The sequence below is a fragment of the Maylandia zebra genome, linkage group LG10 (assembly GCF_041146795.1).
Source record: "Maylandia zebra isolate NMK-2024a linkage group LG10, Mzebra_GT3a, whole genome shotgun sequence".
NCBI classification, from domain to species: Eukaryota; Metazoa; Chordata; class Actinopteri; order Cichliformes; family Cichlidae; genus Maylandia; species Maylandia zebra.
The window spans coordinates 7,391,054-7,410,899 of NC_135176.1; positions in this window are offsets into that span (position 1 = coordinate 7,391,054).

Genomic DNA, 19,846 nt, shown 5'->3' on the forward strand with positions numbered 1-19,846 from the left:
TTATAGGACTCAATATCCCGTGCTGGGCAAACAGGTTTTGCAGCCGTTTGAGCTAAGATTTTAAAATTATTCACATAATGAAAACCTATACTTTGTTTCAGGCGAGTTTCCCATTCAAATGCATGTAACAGTGAGAAACGCATTGTCTTGGCGAAATAAAGCGCTTTTGAACAACTTCATATAAATCGCTGTAACTTTTGATAGAAGACTCAGAAACACGTGTTTATGGCTTTATCTTATAGAACTCAATATCCCCGTGCTGGGCAAACAGGTTTTGCAGCCGTTTGAGCTAAGATTTTAAAATTATTCACATAATGAAAACCTATACTTTGTTTCAGGCGAGTTTCCCATTCAAATGCATGTAACAGTGAGAAACGCATTGTCTTAGCGAAATATAGCGCTTTTGAACAACTTCATATAAATCGCTGTAACTTTTGATAGAAGACTCAGAAACACATGTTTATGGCTTTATCTTATAGAACTCAATATCCCGTGCTGGGCAAACAGGTTTTGCAGCCGTTTGAGCTAAGATTTTAAAATTATTCACATAATGAAAACCTATACTTTGTTTCAGGCGAGATTCCCATTCAAATGCATGTAACAGTGAGAAACGCATTGTCTTGGCGAAATAAAGCGTTTTTGTACAACTTCATATAAATCGCTGTAACTTTTGATAGAAGACTCAGAAACACATGTTTATGGCTTTATCTTATAGAACTCAATATCCCGTGCTGGGCAAACAGGTTTTGCAGCCGTTTGAGCTAAGATTTTAAAATTATTCACATAATGAAAACCTATACTTTGTTTCAGGCGAGTTTCCCATTCAAATGCATGTAACAGTGAGAAACGCATTGTCTTGGCGAAATAAAGCGTTTTCGTACAACTTCATATAAATCGCTGTAACTTTTGATAGAAGACTCAGACAAACATGTTTATGGCTTTATCTTATAGAACTCAATATCCCCGTGCTGGGCAAACAGGTTTTGCAGCCGTTTGAGCTAAGATTTTAAAATTATTCACATAATGAAAACCTATACTTTGTTTCAGGCGAGTTTCCCATTCAAATGCATGTAACAGTGAGAAACGCATCGTCTTGGCGAAATAAAGCGTTTTTGTACAACTTCATATAAATCGCTGTAACTTTTGATAGAAGACTCAGAAACACATGTTTATGGCTTTATCTTATAGAACTCAATATCCCCGTGCTGGGCAAACAGGTTTTGCAGCCGTTTGAGCTACGATTTTAAAATTATTCACATAATGAAAACCTATACTTTGTCTCAGGCGAGTTTCCCATTCAAATGCATGTAACAGTGAGAAACACACTGTCTTGGCGAAAGAAAGCATTTTTGTACAACTTCATATAAATCGCTGTAACCTTTGATAGAAGACTCAGACAAACATGTTTATGGCTTTATCTTATAGAACTCAATATCCCCGTGCTGGGCAAACAGGTTTTGCAGCCGTTTGAGCTACGATTTTAAAATTATTCACATAATGAAAACCTATACTTTGTCTCAGGCGAGTTTCCCATTCAAATGCATGTAACAGTGAGAAACACACTGTCTTGGCGAAAGAAAGCATTTTTGTACAACTTCATATAAATCGCTGTAACTTTTGATAGAAGACTCAGAAACACATGTTTATGGCTTTATCTTATATAACTCAATATCCCCGTGCTGGGCAAACAGGTTTTGCAGCCGTTTGAGCTAAGATTTTAAAATTATTCACATAATGAAAACCTATACTTTGTCTCGGGCGAGTTTCCCATTCAAATGCATGTAACAGTGAGAAACGCATTGTCTTGGCGAAAGAAAGCATTTTTGTACAACTTCATATAAATCGCTGTAACTTTTGATAGAAGACTCAGACAAACATGTTTATGGCTTTATCTTATAGAACTCAATATCCCCGTGCTGGGCAAACAGGTTTTGCAGCCGTTTGAGCTAAGATTTTAAAATTATTCACATAATGAAAACCTATACTTTGTTTCAGGCGAGTTTCCCATTCAAATGCATGTAACAGTGAGAAACGCATTGTCTTGGCGAAATAAAGCGTTTTCGTACAACTTCATATAAATCGCTGTAACTTTTGATAGAAGACTCAGACAAACATGTTTATGGCTTTATCTTATAGAACTCAATATCCCCGTGCTGGGCAAACAGGTTTTGCAGCCGTTTGAGCTAAGATTTTAAAATTATTCACATAATGAAAACCTATACTTTGTTTCAGGCGAGTTTCCCATTCAAATGCATGTAACAGTGAGAAACGCATCGTCTTGGCGAAAGAAAGCATTTTTGTACAACTTCATATAAATCGCTGTGACTTTTGATAGAAGACTCAGAAACACGTGTTTATGGCTTTATCTTATAGAACTCAATATCCCCGTGCTGGGCAAACAGGTTTTGCAGCCGTTTGAGCTAAGATTTTAAAATTATTCACATAATGAAAACCTATACTTTGTTTCAGGCGAGTTTCCCATTCAAATGCATGTAACAGTGAGAAACGCACTGTCTTGGCGAAATAAAGCGCTTTTGAACAACTTCATATAAATCGCTGTAACTTTTGATAGAAGACTCAGAAACACATGTTTATGGCTTTATCTTATAGAACTCAATATCCCCGTGCTGGGCAAACAGGTTTTGCAGCCGTTTGAGCTACGATTTTAAAATTATTCACATAATGAAAACCTATACTTTGTCTCAGGCGAGTTTCCCATTCAAATGCATGTAACAGTGAGAAACACACTGTCTTGGCGAAAGAAAGCATTTTTGTACAACTTCATATAAATCGCTGTAACCTTTGATAGAAGACTCAGACAAACATGTTTATGGCTTTATCTTATAGAACTCAATATCCCCGTGCTGGGCAAACAGGTTTTGCAGCCGTTTGAGCTACGATTTTAAAATTATTCACATAATGAAAACCTATACTTTGTCTCAGGCGAGTTTCCCATTCAAATGCATGTAACAGTGAGAAACACACTGTCTTGGCGAAAGAAAGCATTTTTGTACAACTTCATATAAATCGCTGTAACTTTTGATAGAAGACTCAGAAACACATGTTTATGGCTTTATCTTATAGAACTCAATATCCCCGTGCTGGGCAAACAGGTTTTGCAGCCGTTTGAGCTAAGATTTTAAAATTATTCACATAATGAAAACCTATACTTTGTTTCAGGCGAGTTTCCCATTCAAATGCATGTAACAGTGAGAAACGCATCGTCTTGGCGAAATAAAGCGCTTTTGAACAACTTCATATAAATCGCTGTAACTTTTGATAGAAGACTCAGAAACACATGTTTATGGCTTTATCTTATAGAACTCAATATCCCCGTGCTGGGCAAACAGGTTTTGCAGCCGTTTGAGCTAAGATTTTAAAATTATTCACATAATGAAAACCTATACTTTGTTTCAGGCGAGTTTCCCATTCAAATGCATGTAACAGTGAGAAACGCACTGTCTTGGCGAAATAAAGCGCTTTTGAACAACTTCATATAAATCGCTGTAACTTTTGATAGAAGACTCAGAAACACATGTTTATGGCTTTATCTTATAGAACTCAATATCCCCGTGCTGGGCAAACAGGTTTTGCAGCCGTTTGAGCTAAGATTTTAAAATTATTCACATAATGAAAACCTATACTTTGTTTCAGGTGAGTTTCCCATTCAAATGCATGTAACAGTGAGAAACGCATTGTCTTGGCGAAATAAAGCGTTTTCGTACAACTTCATATAAATCGCTGTAACTTTTGATAGAAGACTCAGAAACACATGTTTATGGCTTTATCTTATAGAACTCAATATCCCGTGCTGGGCAAACAGGTTTTGCAGCCGTTTGAGCTAAGATTTTAAAATTATTCACATAATGAAAACCTATACTTTGTTTCAGGCGAGTTTCCCATTCAAATGCATGTAACAGTGAGAAACGCATCGTCTTGGCGAAAGAAAGCATTTTTGTACAACTTCATATAAATCGCTGTAACTTTTGATAGAAGACTCAGAAACAGGTGTTTATGGCTTTATCTTATAGAACTCAATATCCCCGTGCTGGGCAAACAGGTTTTGCAGCCGTTTGAGCTAAGATTTTAAAATTATTCACATAATGAAAACCTATACTTTGTTTCAGGCGAGTTTCCCATTCAAATGCATGTAACAGTGAGAAACGCATTGTCTTAGCGAAATATAGCGCTTTTGAACAACTTCATATAAATCGCTGTAACTTTTGATAGAAGACTCAGAAACACATGTTTATGGCTTTATCTTATAGAACTCAATATCCCGTGCTGGGCAAACAGGTTTTGCAGCCGTTTGAGCTAAGATTTTAAAATTATTCACATAATGAAAACCTATACTTTGTTTCAGGCGAGTTTCCCATTCAAATGCATGTAACAGTGAGAAACGCATTGTCTTGGCGAAATAAAGCGTTTTCGTACAACTTCATATAAATCGCTGTAACTTTTGATAGAAGACTCAGAAACACATGTTTATGGCTTTATCTTATAGAACTCAATATCCCGTGCTGGGCAAACAGGTTTTGCAGCCGTTTGAGCTAAGATTTTAAAATTATTCACATAATGAAAACCTATACTTTGTGTCGGGAGAGTTCCCCATTCAAATGCATGTAATCGTCAGAAACGCACTGTCTTGGCGAAAGAAAGCGTTTTTGTACAACTTCATATAAATAGCTGTAACTTTTGATAGAAGTCTCAGACAAACATGTTTATGGCTTTATCTTATAGAACTCAAGGTCCTGGTGCTGGGAAAACAGGTTTTGCAGCTGTTTGAGCTAAGATTTCCAAGTTATTCACATAATGAAAACCTATACTTTGTTTCGGTCGAGTTCCCCATTCAAATGCATGTAACAGTGAGAAACGCACTGTCTTGGCGAAATAAAGCTTTTATTCACAACTTCATATAAATCGGTGTAACTTTTGATAGAAGATTCAGATATAGGTATTCATGGCTTTATCTTATAGAATTCAATATCCCCGTGCTGGGCAAACAGGTTTTGCAGCTGTTTGAGCTAAGATTTTCAAGATATTCACATAATGAAAACCTATACTTTGTGTCGGGCGAGAACTCCATTCAAATGCATGTAATAGCGAGAAAAGCACTAACGTGGTGAAATAAAGCCTTTTTCATGGTCTTCATAAAGACAGCTGTAACTTTTGATAGAAGACTCAGAAATACATATTTATGGCTTTATCTTATGCAATTCAATATCCCCGTGCTGGGCAAAATGGTTTTGCAGCTGTTTGAGCTAAGATTTTCAAGTTACATAATGAAAACCTATACTTTGTTTTGGGCGAGAATTCCATTTAAATGCATGTAATAGCGAGAAACGCACTAACGTGGTGAAATAAAGCCTTTTTCATGTTCTTCATAAAGACAGCTGTAACTTTTGATAGAAGACTCAGACAAACATGTTTATGGCTTTATCTTATAGAACTCAAGGCCCCGGTGCTGGGAAAACAGGTTTTGCAGCTGTTTGAGCTAAGATTTCCAAGTTATTCACATAATGAAAACCTATACTTTGTTTCGGTCGAGTTCCCCATTCAAATGCATATAACAGTGAGAAACGCACTGTCTTGGCGAAAGAAAGCGTTTTTGTACAACTTCATATAAATAGCTGTAACTTTTGATAGAAGACTCGGATACACATGTTTATGGCTTTATCTTATAGAACTCAAGGTCCCCGTGCTGGGAAAACAGGTTTTGCAGCTGTTTGAGCTAAGATTTAAAAGTTATTCACATAATGAAAACCTATACTTTGTTTCAGGCGAGTTCCCCATTCAAAATGCATGTAACAGTGAGAAACCCACTGTCTTGGCGAAACAAAGCGTTTTTGTACAACTTCATATAAATAGCCGTATCTTTTGATAGAAGTGTCGAATACACATGTTTATGGCTTTATCTTATAGAACTCAAGGTCCCCGTGCTGGCAAAACAGGTTTTGCAGCTGTGTGAGCTAAGATTTAAAAGTTATTCACATAATGAAAACCTATACTTTGTTTCAGGCGAGTTCCCCATTCAAAATGCATCTAACAGTCAGAAACGCACTGTCTTGGCGAAAGAAAGCGTTTTTGTACAACTTCATATAAATAATAGCTGTATCTTTTGATAGAAGACTCGGATACACATGTTTATGGCTTTAACTTATAGAACTCAAGGTCCCCGTGCTGGGAAAACAGGTTTTGCAGCTGTTTGAGCTAAGATTTCCAAGTTATTCACATAATGAAAACCTATACTTTGTTTCGGTCGAGTTCCCCATTCAAATGCATGTAACAGTGAGAAACGCACTGTCTTGGCGAAAGAAAGCGTTTTTGTACAACTTCATATAAATAGCTGTAACTTTTGATAGAAGACTCGGATACACATGTTTATGGCTTTAACTTATAGAACTCAAGGTCCCCGTGCTGGGAAAACAGGTTTTGCAGCTGTTTGAGCTAAGATTTCCAAGTTATTCACATAATGAAAACCTATACTTTGTTTCGGTCGAGTTCCCCATTCAAATGCATGTAACAGTGAGAAACGCACTGTCTTGGCGAAAGAAAGCGTTTTTGTACAACTTCATATAAATAGCTGTAACTTTTGATAGAAGACTCGGATACACATGTTTATGGCTTTATCTTATAGAACTCAAGGTCCCCGTGCTGGGAAAACAGGTTTTGCAGCTGTTTGAGCTAAGATTTCCAAGTTATTCACATAATGAAAACCTATACTTTGTTTCAGGCGAGTTCCCCATTCAAATGCATGTAACAGTGAGAAACGCACTGTCTTGGCGAAAGAAAGCGTTTTTGTACAACTTGATATAAATAGCTGTATCTTTTGATAGAAGACTCGGATACACATGTTTATGGCTTTAACTTATAGAACTCAAGGTCCCCGTGCTGGGAAAACAGGTTTTGCAGCTGTTTGAGCTAAGATTTCCAAGTTATTCACATAATGAAAACCTATACTTTGTTTCGGTCGAGTTCCCCATTCAAATCCATGTAACAGTGAGAAACGCACTGTCTTGGCGAAAGAAAGCATTTTTGTACAACTTCATATAAATAGCTGTAACTTTTGATAGAAGACTCGGATACACATGTTTATGGCTTTATCTTATAGAACTCAAGGTCCCCGTGCTGGGAAAACAGGTTTTGCAGCTGTTTGAGCTAAGATTTCCAAGTTATTCACATAATGAAAACCTATACTTTGTTTCAGGCGAGTTCCCCATTCAAATGCATGTAACAGTGAGAAACGCACTGTCTTGGCGAAAGAAAGCGTTTTTGTACAACTTCATATAAATAGCTGTAACTTTTGATAGAAGACTCGGATACACATGTTTATGGCTTTATCTTATAGAACTCAAGGTCCCCGTGCTGGGAAAACAGGTTTTGCAGCTGTTTGAGCTAGGATTTCCAAGTTATTCACATAATGAAAACCTATACTTTGTTTCAGGCGAGTTCCCCATTCAAATCCATGTAACAGTGAGAAACGCAAGGTCTTGGCGAAAGAAAGCGTTTTTGTACAACTTCATATAAATAGCTGTAACTTTTGATAGAAGACTCGGATACACATGTTTATGGCTTTAACTTATAGAACTCAAGGTCCCCGTGCTGGGAAAACAGGTTTTGCAGCTGTTTGAGCTAAGATTTCCAAGTTATTCACATAATGAAAACCTATACTTTGTTTCGGTCGAGTTCCCCATTCAAATGCATGTAACAGTGAGAAACGCACTGTCTTGGCGAAAGAAAGCGTTTTTGTACAACTTCATATAAATAGCTGTAACTTTTGATAGAAGACTCGGATACACATGTTTATGGCTTTAACTTATAGAACTCAAGGTCCCCGTGCTGGGAAAACAGGTTTTGCAGCTGTTTGAGCTAAGATTTCCAAGTTATTCACATAATGAAAACCTATACTTTGTTTCGGTCGAGTTCCCCATTCAAATGCATGTAACAGTGAGAAACGCACTGTCTTGGCGAAAGAAAGCGTTTTTGTACAACTTCATATAAATAGCTGTAACTTTTGATAGAAGACTCGGATACACATGTTTATGGCTTTATCTTATAGAACTCAAGGTCCCCGTGCTGGGAAAACAGGTTTTGCAGCTGTTTGAGCTAAGATTTCCAAGTTATTCACATAATGAAAACCTATACTTTGTTTCAGGCGAGTTCCCCATTCAAATCCATGTAACAGTGAGAAACGCAAGGTCTTGGCGAAAGAAAGCGTTTTTGTACAACTTCATATAAATAGCTGTAACTTTTGATAGAAGACTCGGATACACATGTTTATGGCTTTAACTTATAGAACTCAAGGTCCCCGTGCTGGGAAAACAGGTTTTGCAGCTGTTTGAGCTAAGATTTCCAAGTTATTCACATAATGAAAACCTATACTTTGTTTCGGTCGAGTTCCCCATTCAAATGCATGTAACAGTGAGAAACGCACTGTCTTGGCGAAAGAAAGCGTTTTTGTACAACTTCATATAAATAGCTGTAACTTTTGATAGAAGACTCGGATACACATGTTTATGGCTTTAACTTATAGAACTCAAGGTCCCCGTGCTGGGAAAACAGGTTTTGCAGCTGTTTGAGCTAAGATTTCCAAGTTATTCACATAATGAAAACCTATACTTTGTTTCGGTCGAGTTCCCCATTCAAATGCATGTAACAGTGAGAAACGCACTGTCTTGGCGAAAGAAAGCGTTTTTGTACAACTTCATATAAATAGCTGTAACTTTTGATAGAAGACTCGGATACACATGTTTATGGCTTTATCTTATAGAACTCAAGGTCCCCGTGCTGGGAAAACAGGTTTTGCAGCTGTTTGAGCTAAGATTTCCAAGTTATTCACATAATGAAAACCTATACTTTGTTTCAGGCGAGTTCCCCATTCAAATGCATGTAACAGTGAGAAACGCACTGTCTTGGCGAAAGAAAGCGTTTTTGTACAACTTGATATAAATAGCTGTATCTTTTGATAGAAGACTCGGATACACATGTTTATGGCTTTAACTTATAGAACTCAAGGTCCCCGTGCTGGGAAAACAGGTTTTGCAGCTGTTTGAGCTAAGATTTCCAAGTTATTCACATAATGAAAACCTATACTTTGTTTCAGGCGAGTTCCCCATTCAAATGCATGTAACAGTGAGAAACGCACTGTCTTGGCGAAAGAAAGCGTTTTTGTACAACTTCATATAAATAGCTGTAACTTTTGATAGAAGACTCGGATACACATGTTTATGGCTTTATCTTATAGAACTCAAGGTCCCGGTGCTGGGAAAACAGGTTTTGCAGCTGTTTGAGCTAAGATTTCCAAGTTATTCACATAATGAAAACCTATACTTTGTTTCGGTCGAGTTCCCCATTCAAATGCATGTAACAGTGAGAAACGCACTGTCTTGGCGAAAGAAAGCGTTTTTGTACAACTTCATATAAATAGCTGTAACTTTTGATAGAAGACTCGGATACACATGTTTATGGCTTTATCTTATAGAACTCAAGGTCCCCGTGCTGGGAAAACAGGTTTTGCAGCTGTTTGAGCTAAGATTTCCAAGTTATTCACATAATGAAAACCTATACTTTGTTTCAGGCGAGTTCCCCATTCAAATGCATGTAACAGTGAGAAACGCACTGTCTTGGCGAAAGAAAGCGTTTTTGTACAACTTGATATAAATAGCTGTATCTTTTGATAGAAGACTCGGATACACATGTTTATGGCTTTAACTTATAGAACTCAAGGTCCCCGTGCTGGGAAAACAGGTTTTGCAGCTGTTTGAGCTAAGATTTCCAAGTTATTCACATAATGAAAACCTATACTTTGTTTCGGTCGAGTTCCCCATTCAAATCCATGTAACAGTGAGAAACGCACTGTCTTGGCGAAAGAAAGCGTTTTTGTACAACTTCATATAAATAGCTGTAACTTTTGATAGAAGACTCGGATACACATGTTTATGGCTTTATCTTATAGAACTCAAGGTCCCCGTGCTGGGAAAACAGGTTTTGCAGCTGTTTGAGCTAAGATTTCCAAGTTATTCACATAATGAAAACCTATACTTTGTTTCAGGCGAGTTCCCCATTCAAATGCATGTAACAGTGAGAAACGCACTGTCTTGGCGAAAGAAAGCGTTTTTGTACAACTTCATATAAATAGCTGTAACTTTTGATAGAAGACTCGGATACACATGTTTATGGCTTTATCTTATAGAACTCAAGGTCCCCGTGCTGGGAAAACAGGTTTTGCAGCTGTTTGAGCTAAGATTTCCAAGTTATTCACATAATGAAAACCTATACTTTGTTTCAGGCGAGTTCCCCATTCAAATCCATGTAACAGTGAGAAACGCAAGGTCTTGGCGAAAGAAAGCGTTTTTGTACAACTTCATATAAATAGCTGTAACTTTTGATAGAAGACTCGGATACACATGTTTATGGCTTTAACTTATAGAACTCAAGGTCCCCGTGCTGGGAAAACAGGTTTTGCAGCTGTTTGAGCTAAGATTTCCAAGTTATTCACATAATGAAAACCTATACTTTGTTTCGGTCGAGTTCCCCATTCAAATGCATGTAACAGTGAGAAACGCACTGTCTTGGCGAAAGAAAGCGTTTTTGTACAACTTCATATAAATAGCTGTAACTTTTGATAGAAGACTCGGATACACATGTTTATGGCTTTATCTTATAGAACTCAAGGTCCCCGTGCTGGGAAAACAGGTTTTGCAGCTGTTTGAGCTAAGATTTCCAAGTTATTCACATAATGAAAACCTATACTTTGTTTCAGGCGAGTTCCCCATTCAAATGCATGTAACAGTGAGAAACGCACTGTCTTGGCGAAAGAAAGCGTTTTTGTACAACTTGATATAAATAGCTGTATCTTTTGATAGAAGACTCGGATACACATGTTTATGGCTTTAACTTATAGAACTCAAGGTCCCCGTGCTGGGAAAACAGGTTTTGCAGCTGTTTGAGCTAAGATTTTCAAGTTATTCACATAATGAAAACCTATACTTTGTTTCGGTCGAGTTCCCCATTCAAATCCATGTAACAGTGAGAAACGCACTGTCTTGGCGAAAGAAAGCGTTTTTGTACAACTTCATATAAATAGCTGTAACTTTTGATAGAAGACTCGGATACACATGTTTATGGCTTTATCTTATAGAACTCAAGGTCCCCGTGCTGGGAAAACAGGTTTTGCAGCTGTTTGAGCTAAGATTTCCAAGTTATTCACATAATGAAAACCTATACTTTGTTTCAGGCGAGTTCCCCATTCAAATCCATGTAACAGTGAGAAACGCAAGGTCTTGGCGAAAGAAAGCGTTTTTGTACAACTTCATATAAATAGCTGTAACTTTTGATAGAAGACTCGGATACACATGTTTATGGCTTTAACTTATAGAACTCAAGGTCCCCGTGCTGGGAAAACAGGTTTTGCAGCTGTTTGAGCTAAGATTTCCAAGTTATTCACATAATGAAAACCTATACTTTGTTTCGGTCGAGTTCCCCATTCAAATGCATGTAACAGTGAGAAACGCACTGTCTTGGCGAAAGAAAGCGTTTTTGTACAACTTCATATAAATAGCTGTAACTTTTGATAGAAGACTCGGATACACATGTTTATGGCTTTATCTTATAGAACTCAAGGTCCCCGTGCTGGGAAAACAGGTTTTGCAGCTGTTTGAGCTAAGATTTCCAAGTTATTCACATAATGAAAACCTATACTTTGTTTCAGGCGAGTTCCCCATTCAAATGCATGTAACAGTGAGAAACGCACTGTCTTGGCGAAAGAAAGCGTTTTTGTACAACTTCATATAAATAGCTGTAACTTTTGATAGAAGACTCGGATACACATGTTTATGGCTTTAACTTATAGAACTCAAGGTCCCCGTGCTGGGAAAACAGGTTTTGCAGCTGTTTGAGCTAAGATTTTCAAGTTATTCACATAATGAAAACCTATACTTTGTTTCGGTCGAGTTCCCCATTCAAATCCATGTAACAGTGAGAAACGCACTGTCTTGGCGAAAGAAAGCGTTTTTGTACAACTTCATATAAATAGCTGTAACTTTTGATAGAAGACTCGGATACACATGTTTATGGCTTTATCTTATAGAACTCAAGGTCCCCGTGCTGGGAAAACAGGTTTTGCAGCTGTTTGAGCTAAGATTTCCAAGTTATTCACATAATGAAAACCTATACTTTGTTTCAGGCGAGTTCCCCATTCAAATGCATGTAACAGTGAGAAACGCACTGTCTTGGCGAAAGAAAGCGTTTTTGTACAACTTCATATAAATAGCTGTAACTTTTGATAGAAGACTCGGATACACATGTTTATGGCTTTATCTTATAGAACTCAAGGTCCCCGTGCTGGGAAAACAGGTTTTGCAGCTGTTTGAGCTAAGATTTCCAAGTTATTCACATAATGAAAACCTATACTTTGTTTCGGTCGAGTTCCCCATTCAAATCCATGTAACAGTGAGAAACGCACTGTCTTGGCGAAAGAAAGCGTTTTTGTACAACTTCATATAAATAGCTGTAACTTTTGATAGAAGACTCGGATACACATGTTTATGGCTTTATCTTATAGAACTCAAGGTCCCCGTGCTGGGAAAACAGGTTTTGCAGCTGTTTGAGCTAAGATTTCCAAGTTATTCACATAATGAAAACCTATACTTTGTTTCAGGCGAGTTCCCCATTCAAATGCATGTAACAGTGAGAAACGCACTGTCTTGGCGAAAGAAAGCGTTTTTGTACAACTTCATATAAATAGCTGTAACTTTTGATAGAAGACTCGGATACACATGTTTATGGCTTTATCTTATAGAACTCAAGGTCCCGGTGCTGGGAAAACAGGTTTTGCAGCTGTTTGAGCTAAGATTTCCAAGTTATTCACATAATGAAAACCTATACTTTGTTTCAGGCGAGTTCCCCATTCAAATGCATGTAACAGTGAGAAACGCACTGTCTTGGCGAAAGAAAGCGTTTTTGTACAACTTGATATAAATAGCTGTATCTTTTGATAGAAGACTCGGATACACATGTTTATGGCTTTAACTTATAGAACTCAAGGTCCCCGTGCTGGGAAAACAGGTTTTGCAGCTGTTTGAGCTAAGATTTCCAAGTTATTCACATAATGAAAACCTATACTTTGTTTCGGTCGAGTTCCCCATTGAAATCCATGTAACAGTGAGAAACGCACTGTCTTGGCGAAAGAAAGCGTTTTTGTACAACTTCATAGAAATAGCTGTAACTTTTGATAGAAGACTCGGATACACATGTTTATGGCTTTAACTTATAGAACTCAAGGTCCCCGTGCTGGGAAAACAGGTTTTGCAGCTGTTTGAGCTAAGATTTCCAAGTTATTCACATAATGAAAACCTATACTTTGTTTCGGTTGAGTTCCCCATTCAAATGCATGTAACAGTGAGAAACGCACTGTCTTGGCCAAAGAAAGCGTTTTTGTACAACTTCATATAAATAGCTGTAACTTTTGATAGAAGACTCGGATACACATGTTTATGGTTTTTTCTTATAGAACTCAAGGTCCCCGTGCTGGGAAAACAGGTTTTGCAGCTGTTTGAGCTAAGATTTCCAAGTTATTCACATAATGAAAACCTATACTTTGTTTCGGTTGAGTTCCCCATTCAAATGCATGTAACAGTGAGAAACGCACTGTCTTGGCGAAAGAAAGCGTTTTTGTACAACTTCATATAAATAGCTGTAACTTTTGATAGAAGACTCAGACAAACATGTTTATGGCTTTATCTTATAGAACTCAAGGTCCCGGTGCTGGGAAAACAGGTTTTGCAGCTGTTTGAGCTAAGATTTCCAAGTTATTCACATAATGAAAACCTATACTTTGTTTCAGGCGAGTTCCCCATTCAAAATCCATGTAACAGTGAGAAACGCACTGTCTTGGCGAAAGAAAGCGTTTTTGTACAACTTCATATTAATAGCTGTAACTTTTGATAGAAGACTCGGATACACATGTTTATGGCTTTATCTTATAGAACTCAAGGTTCCCGTGCTGGGCAAACAGGTTCTGCATCTGTCTGAGCTAAGATGTTAAAGTTATTCACATAATGAATACCTATACTTTGTTTCAGGCGAGTTCCCCATTCAAATGCATGTAATCGTCAAAAACGCACGATCTTGGCGAAATAAAGCCTTTTTGTACAACTTTATGAAGACAGCTGTAGTTTTTGATAGAAGGCTCAGACACACATATTTATGGCTTTATCTTATAGAATTCAATATCCCCGTGCTGGGCAAACAGGTTTTGCAGCTGTTTGAGCTAAGATTTTCAAGTTATTCACATAATGAAAACCTATACTTTGTTTCCGGCGAGAACTCCATTCAAATGCATGTAATAGTGAGAAACACACTAACGTGGTGAAATAAACCGTTTTTCATGGTCTTCTTAAAGACAGCTGTAACTTTTGATAGAAGACTCAGAAATACATGGCTTTATCTTATAGAATTCAATATCCCCGTGCTGGGCAAACAGGTTCTGCAGCTGTTTGAGCTAAGATGTTAAAGTTATTCACATAATGAATACCTATACTTTGTTTCAGGCGAGAACTCCATTCAAATGCATGTAATAGTGAGAAACACACTAACGTGGTGAAATAAACCGTTTTTCATGGTCTTCTTAAAGACAGCTGTAACTTTTGATAGAAGACTTAGAAATACATGGCTTTATCTTATAGAATTCAATATCCCCGTGCTGGGCAAACAGGTTCTGCAGCTGTTTGAGCTAAGATGTTAAAGTTATTCACATAATGAATACCTATACTTTGTTTCAGGCGAGTTCCCCATTCAAATGCACGTATTCGTCAGAAACGCACTGTCTTGGTGAAATAAAGCCTTTTTGTACAACTTCATGAAACAGCTGTAGTTTTTGATAGAATGCTCAGACACACATATTTATGGCTTTATCTTATACAATTCAATATCCCCGTGCTGGGCAAACAGGTTCTGCAGCTGTTTGAGTTAAGATTTTCAAGTTATTCACATAATGAATACCTATACTTTGTTTCGTGCGAGTTCCCCATTCAAATGCATGTAATCGGCAGAAACGCACTGTCTTGGCGAAATAAAGCGTTTTTGCACAACTTCATATAAATCGGTGTAACTTTTGATAGAAGATTCAGATATACGTATTCATGGCTTTATCTTACAGAATTCAATATCCCCGTGCTGGGCAAAAAGGTTTTGCAGCTGTTTGAGCTAAGATTTTCAAGTTATTCACATAATGAAAACCTATACTTTGTTTTGGGTGAGAACTCCATTCAAATGCATGTAATAGCGAGAAACGCACTGTCTTGGCGAAATAAAGCCTTTTTGTACAACTTCATGAAGACAGCTGTAATTTTTGATGTAATGTGGATGGTTTCAGCGAATAGCACAGTCCCTGGTGTGGTGAACATGGCCTCACAGGAAGCACTGTCCCTGGTGTAATTTGGATGGCCTCAGCAAACAACACTGGCCCTGTTGAAATGTCGGTGGTATTGGCCAGCACCACCGGCCCTGGTGTAATGTAGATGGCATCAGCCAGTAGCACAGGACCTTGTGAAATGTGGATGGTTTCGACCATCAACACAGGCCCTTGGGTAATGTGGAAGGCTAGCAGCACTGGCCATTGTGTAATGTGGACGGTATCAGCCAGCACCACAGGCCCTGGTGTGGTGATAATGGCCTCACAGGGAACACATGCCGTGGTATAATGTGGATGGCCTCAGCCAGTAGCACAGGCCCTGTTGTAATGTGGATGGCCTCATCCAACAACACTGGCCCTGGTGAAATGTGGATGGTAATGGCCAGCACAACAGGCCCTGGTGTAATGTGAATGTCCTAAGCCAACACCACTGGCCCTGGTGTAATGTGGATTGTATTGGCCAGCACCACAGGCCCTGGTGTAATGTGAATGTCCTCAGCCATGACCACAGGCCCTGATGAAATGTAGTTGTCCTAAGCCATAACCACAGGCCCTGGTGAAATGTAAATGTCCTCAGCCAGTAGCACAGGCCCTGTTGTAATGTGGATGGCCTCATCTAACAACTCTGTCCCTGGTGAAATATGGATGGTATTGGTCAGCACCAGACACCCTGGTGTAATGTGAATGGCCTTAGCCAACACCACTGGCCCTGGTGAAATGTGCATGATATCGGTCAGCACCAGAGGCCCAGGTGTAATGTGGATGGCATCAACGAGCAGCAGAGGCCCTGGTTGGGTGAAGATGGCCACACAGCAATCACTGTCCCTGGTGAAATGTGGATGGTAGAAGCTGGCATCACAAGCCGTGATGTAATGTGGATCGCCACAGCCAAAAGCACAGGCCCTCGTGTGGTGAAGATGGCCTCACAGGAAGCACTTTCCCTTGTGTAATGTGTATGGCCTCAGCCAACAACAGTGGCCCAAGTGAAATGTGGATTATATTGGCCAGCACCACAGGCCCTGGTGTAATGTGAATATCCTCAGCCAGTAGTAAAGGCCCTTGTGTTTTCTGGAACGCATCAGCCGACAACACAATCCCTGGTGAAATGTGGATGGTATCATCGAGTAGCACAGGCCCTGGTGTAATGTGGATGGCGTCATCCAACAGTACAGTCCCTGGTGTGGTGAAGATCGCCTCACAGGAAGCAGTGTCCCTGGTGTAAAGTGTATGGCCTAAGCCAACAACAGTGGCCCTGGTGAAATATGGATGGTATTGGCCAGCACCATAGGCCCTGGTGTAATGTGACTGTCCTCAGCAAGAAGCACAGGCCCTTGTGTATTGTGGATGGCATCAGCCAGCAACACAAGCCCTGGTGAAATGTGGTTGGTATCAACGAGTAGCGCACACACCCTGGTAAAATGTGCATGATATCGGTCAGCACCACAGGCCCTGGTGTAATGTCAATGCCCTCATCCAACAACACTGGCCCTGGTGAAATGTGCATGGTATTGGCCAACACCACAGGCCCTGGCGTATTGTGAGTGTCCTCAGCCAACACCACTGGCCCTGGTGTAATGGTGATGGCATCAGCCAGTAGCACAGGCTCTTGTGTAATGTGGATCACATCAGCCAGCAACACAGGCTCTGGTGAAATATAGATGACCAGCAGCACAGGCCCTGTTGTCGTGAAGTTGGCCTCAGAGGGAGCACTAGCCCTGGTGCAATGTGGATGGCCTAAACCAGCAATACAGGCCCTGGTATGGTGACGATAGCCTCACAGGGAGAACATGCCGTGGTATAATGTGGATGGCCTCAGCCAGTAGCACAGGCCCTGTTGTAATGTGGATGGCCTCATCTACCAACACTGGCCCAAGTGAAATGTGGATGGTATTGGCCAGCACCACAGGCCCTGGTGTAATGTGAATGTCCTCAGCCATGACCACAGCACCTGATGAAATGTAGTTGGCCTCAGCCATGACCACAGGCCCTGGTGAAATGTAGTTGGCCTCAGCAATGACCACAGGCCCTGGTGAAATGAAAATGTCCTCAGCCAGAAGCATAGGACCTTGTGTATTGTGGATCGCATCAGCCAGCAACACATGCCCTGATGAAATGTGGTTGGTATCAACGAGTAGCACACACCCTGGTGAAATGTGCATGATATCGGTCAGCACCACAGGCCCAGGTGTAATGTGGATGGCATCAACGAGCAGCAGAGGCCCTGGTGTGGTGAAGTTGGCCTCACAGGAAGCACTGTCCCTTGTGTAATGTGTATGGCCTCAGCCAACAACAGTGGCCCTGGTGAAATGTGGATTATATTGGCCACCACCAAAGGCCCTGGTTTAATGTGAATATCCTCAGCCATGACCACAGGCCCTGATGAAATGTAAATGTCCTCAGCCAGTAACACAGGCCCTGTTGTAATGTGGATGGCCTCATCTAACAACTCTGTCCCTGGTGAAATATGGATGGTATTGGTCAGCACCACACACCCTGGTGCAATGTGAATGGCCTCAGCCAACAACAGTGGCCCAGGTGAAATGTGGATTATATTGGCCAGCACCACAGGCCCTGGTGTAATGTGAATATCCTCAGCCAGTAGTAAAGGCCCTTGTGTTTTGTGAAACTCATCAGCCAGCAACACAATCCCTGGTGAAATGTGGATGGCCTCATCCAGCACCACAGGCCCTGGTTTGGAGATGATTTCCACACAGGAAGAACTGTACCTGGTGTAACGTGGATGTCCTCATCCAACAGTACAGGCCCTGGTGTGGTGAAGATGGCCTCACAGGAAGCACAGGCCATGGTGTAATGTGGATGGCCTCAGACAGCAGCCAGGCCCTGGTGAAATGTAGATGGCCTCAGCCGGCAACATGCGCTCTGGTGAAATGTAGTCTGCCTCAGCCAGTAGCACAGGCCCTGTTGTGGTGAAGATGGCCTCACAGGAAACACTGTCCCTTGCGTAATGTGTATAGCCTCAGCCAACAACAGTGGCCCTGGTGAAATGTGGATTATATTGGCCAGCACCACAGGCCCTGATTTAATGTGAATGTCCTCAGCCATGACCACAGGCCCTGATGAAATGTAGTTGGCCTCAGCCATGACCACAGGCCCTGGTGAAATGTAAATTTCCTCAGCCAGTAGAACAGGCCCTGTTGTAATGTGGATGGCCTCATCTAACAACTCTGTCCCTGGTGAAATATGGATGGTATTGGTCAGCACCACACACACCCTGGTGCAATGTGAATGGCCTCAGCCAACAACAGTGGCCCTGGTGAAATGTGGATTATATTGGCCAGCACCACAGGCCCTGGTGTAATATGAATATCCTCAGCCAGTAGTAACGGCCCTTGTGTTTTGTGAAACTCATCAGCCAGCAACACAATCCCTGGTGAAATGTGGATGGCCTCATCCAACACCACAGGCCCTGGTTTGGAGATGATTTCCACACAGGAAGAACTGTACCTGGTGTAATGTGGATGGCCTCATCCAACAGTACAGGCCCTGGTGTGGTGAAGATGGCCTCACAGGAAGCACTGTCCCTGGTGTAATGTGGATGGCCTCAGACAGCAGCCAGGCCCTGGTGAAATGTAGATGGCCTCAGCCAGCAACATGCGCTCTGGTGAAATGTAGTCTGCCTCAGCCAGTAGCACAGGCCCTGTTGTGGTGAAGATGGCCTCACAGGAAGCACTGTCCCTGGTGTAATTTGGATGGCCTCATCCAACAACACTGGCCCTGGTGTAATGTGAATGGTATTGGCTAGCACCACAGGCCCTGGTGTAATGTGGATGGCCTCTGCCAGCAACACAGACAGTGGTGTGGTGAAGATGGCCTCACAGGAAGCACTGTCCCTGGTGTAATGTGTATGGCCTCAGCCAGTATCATAGGCCCCTGTGTTTTGTGGATGTCGTCAGTCAAAAACACAAGCCCTGGTGAAATGTGGATGGTTTCGGACAACACCACTGGCCCAGGTGTAAGGTGGATGGCATCAGCCAGTAGCACAGGTCTTTGTATATTGTGGATGGGATCAGCCACCAACACAGGCCCTGGTGAAATGTAGTTGGCCTCAGCCATGACCACAGACCCTGTTGTAATGTGGATGGCCTCATCTAACAACACTGGCCCTGGTGAAATATGGATGGTATTGGTCAGCACCACACTCCCTGGTGTAATGTGAATGGCCATAGCCAACACCGCTTGATCTGGTGAAATGTGCATGAAATGGTTCAGCACCACTGACCCTGGTGTAATGTGGATGGCATCAGCCAAAAGCACAGGCCCTTGTGTATTGTGGATGGCATCAGCCAGTAGCACAGGCCCTGGTGTAATGTGGATGGTATCAACGAGTAGCACAGGCCCTGGTAAGATGTGGATGGTATCAGCCAGCAGCACAGGCCTTTTTATATTGTGGATAGTATCAGCCACCAACACAGG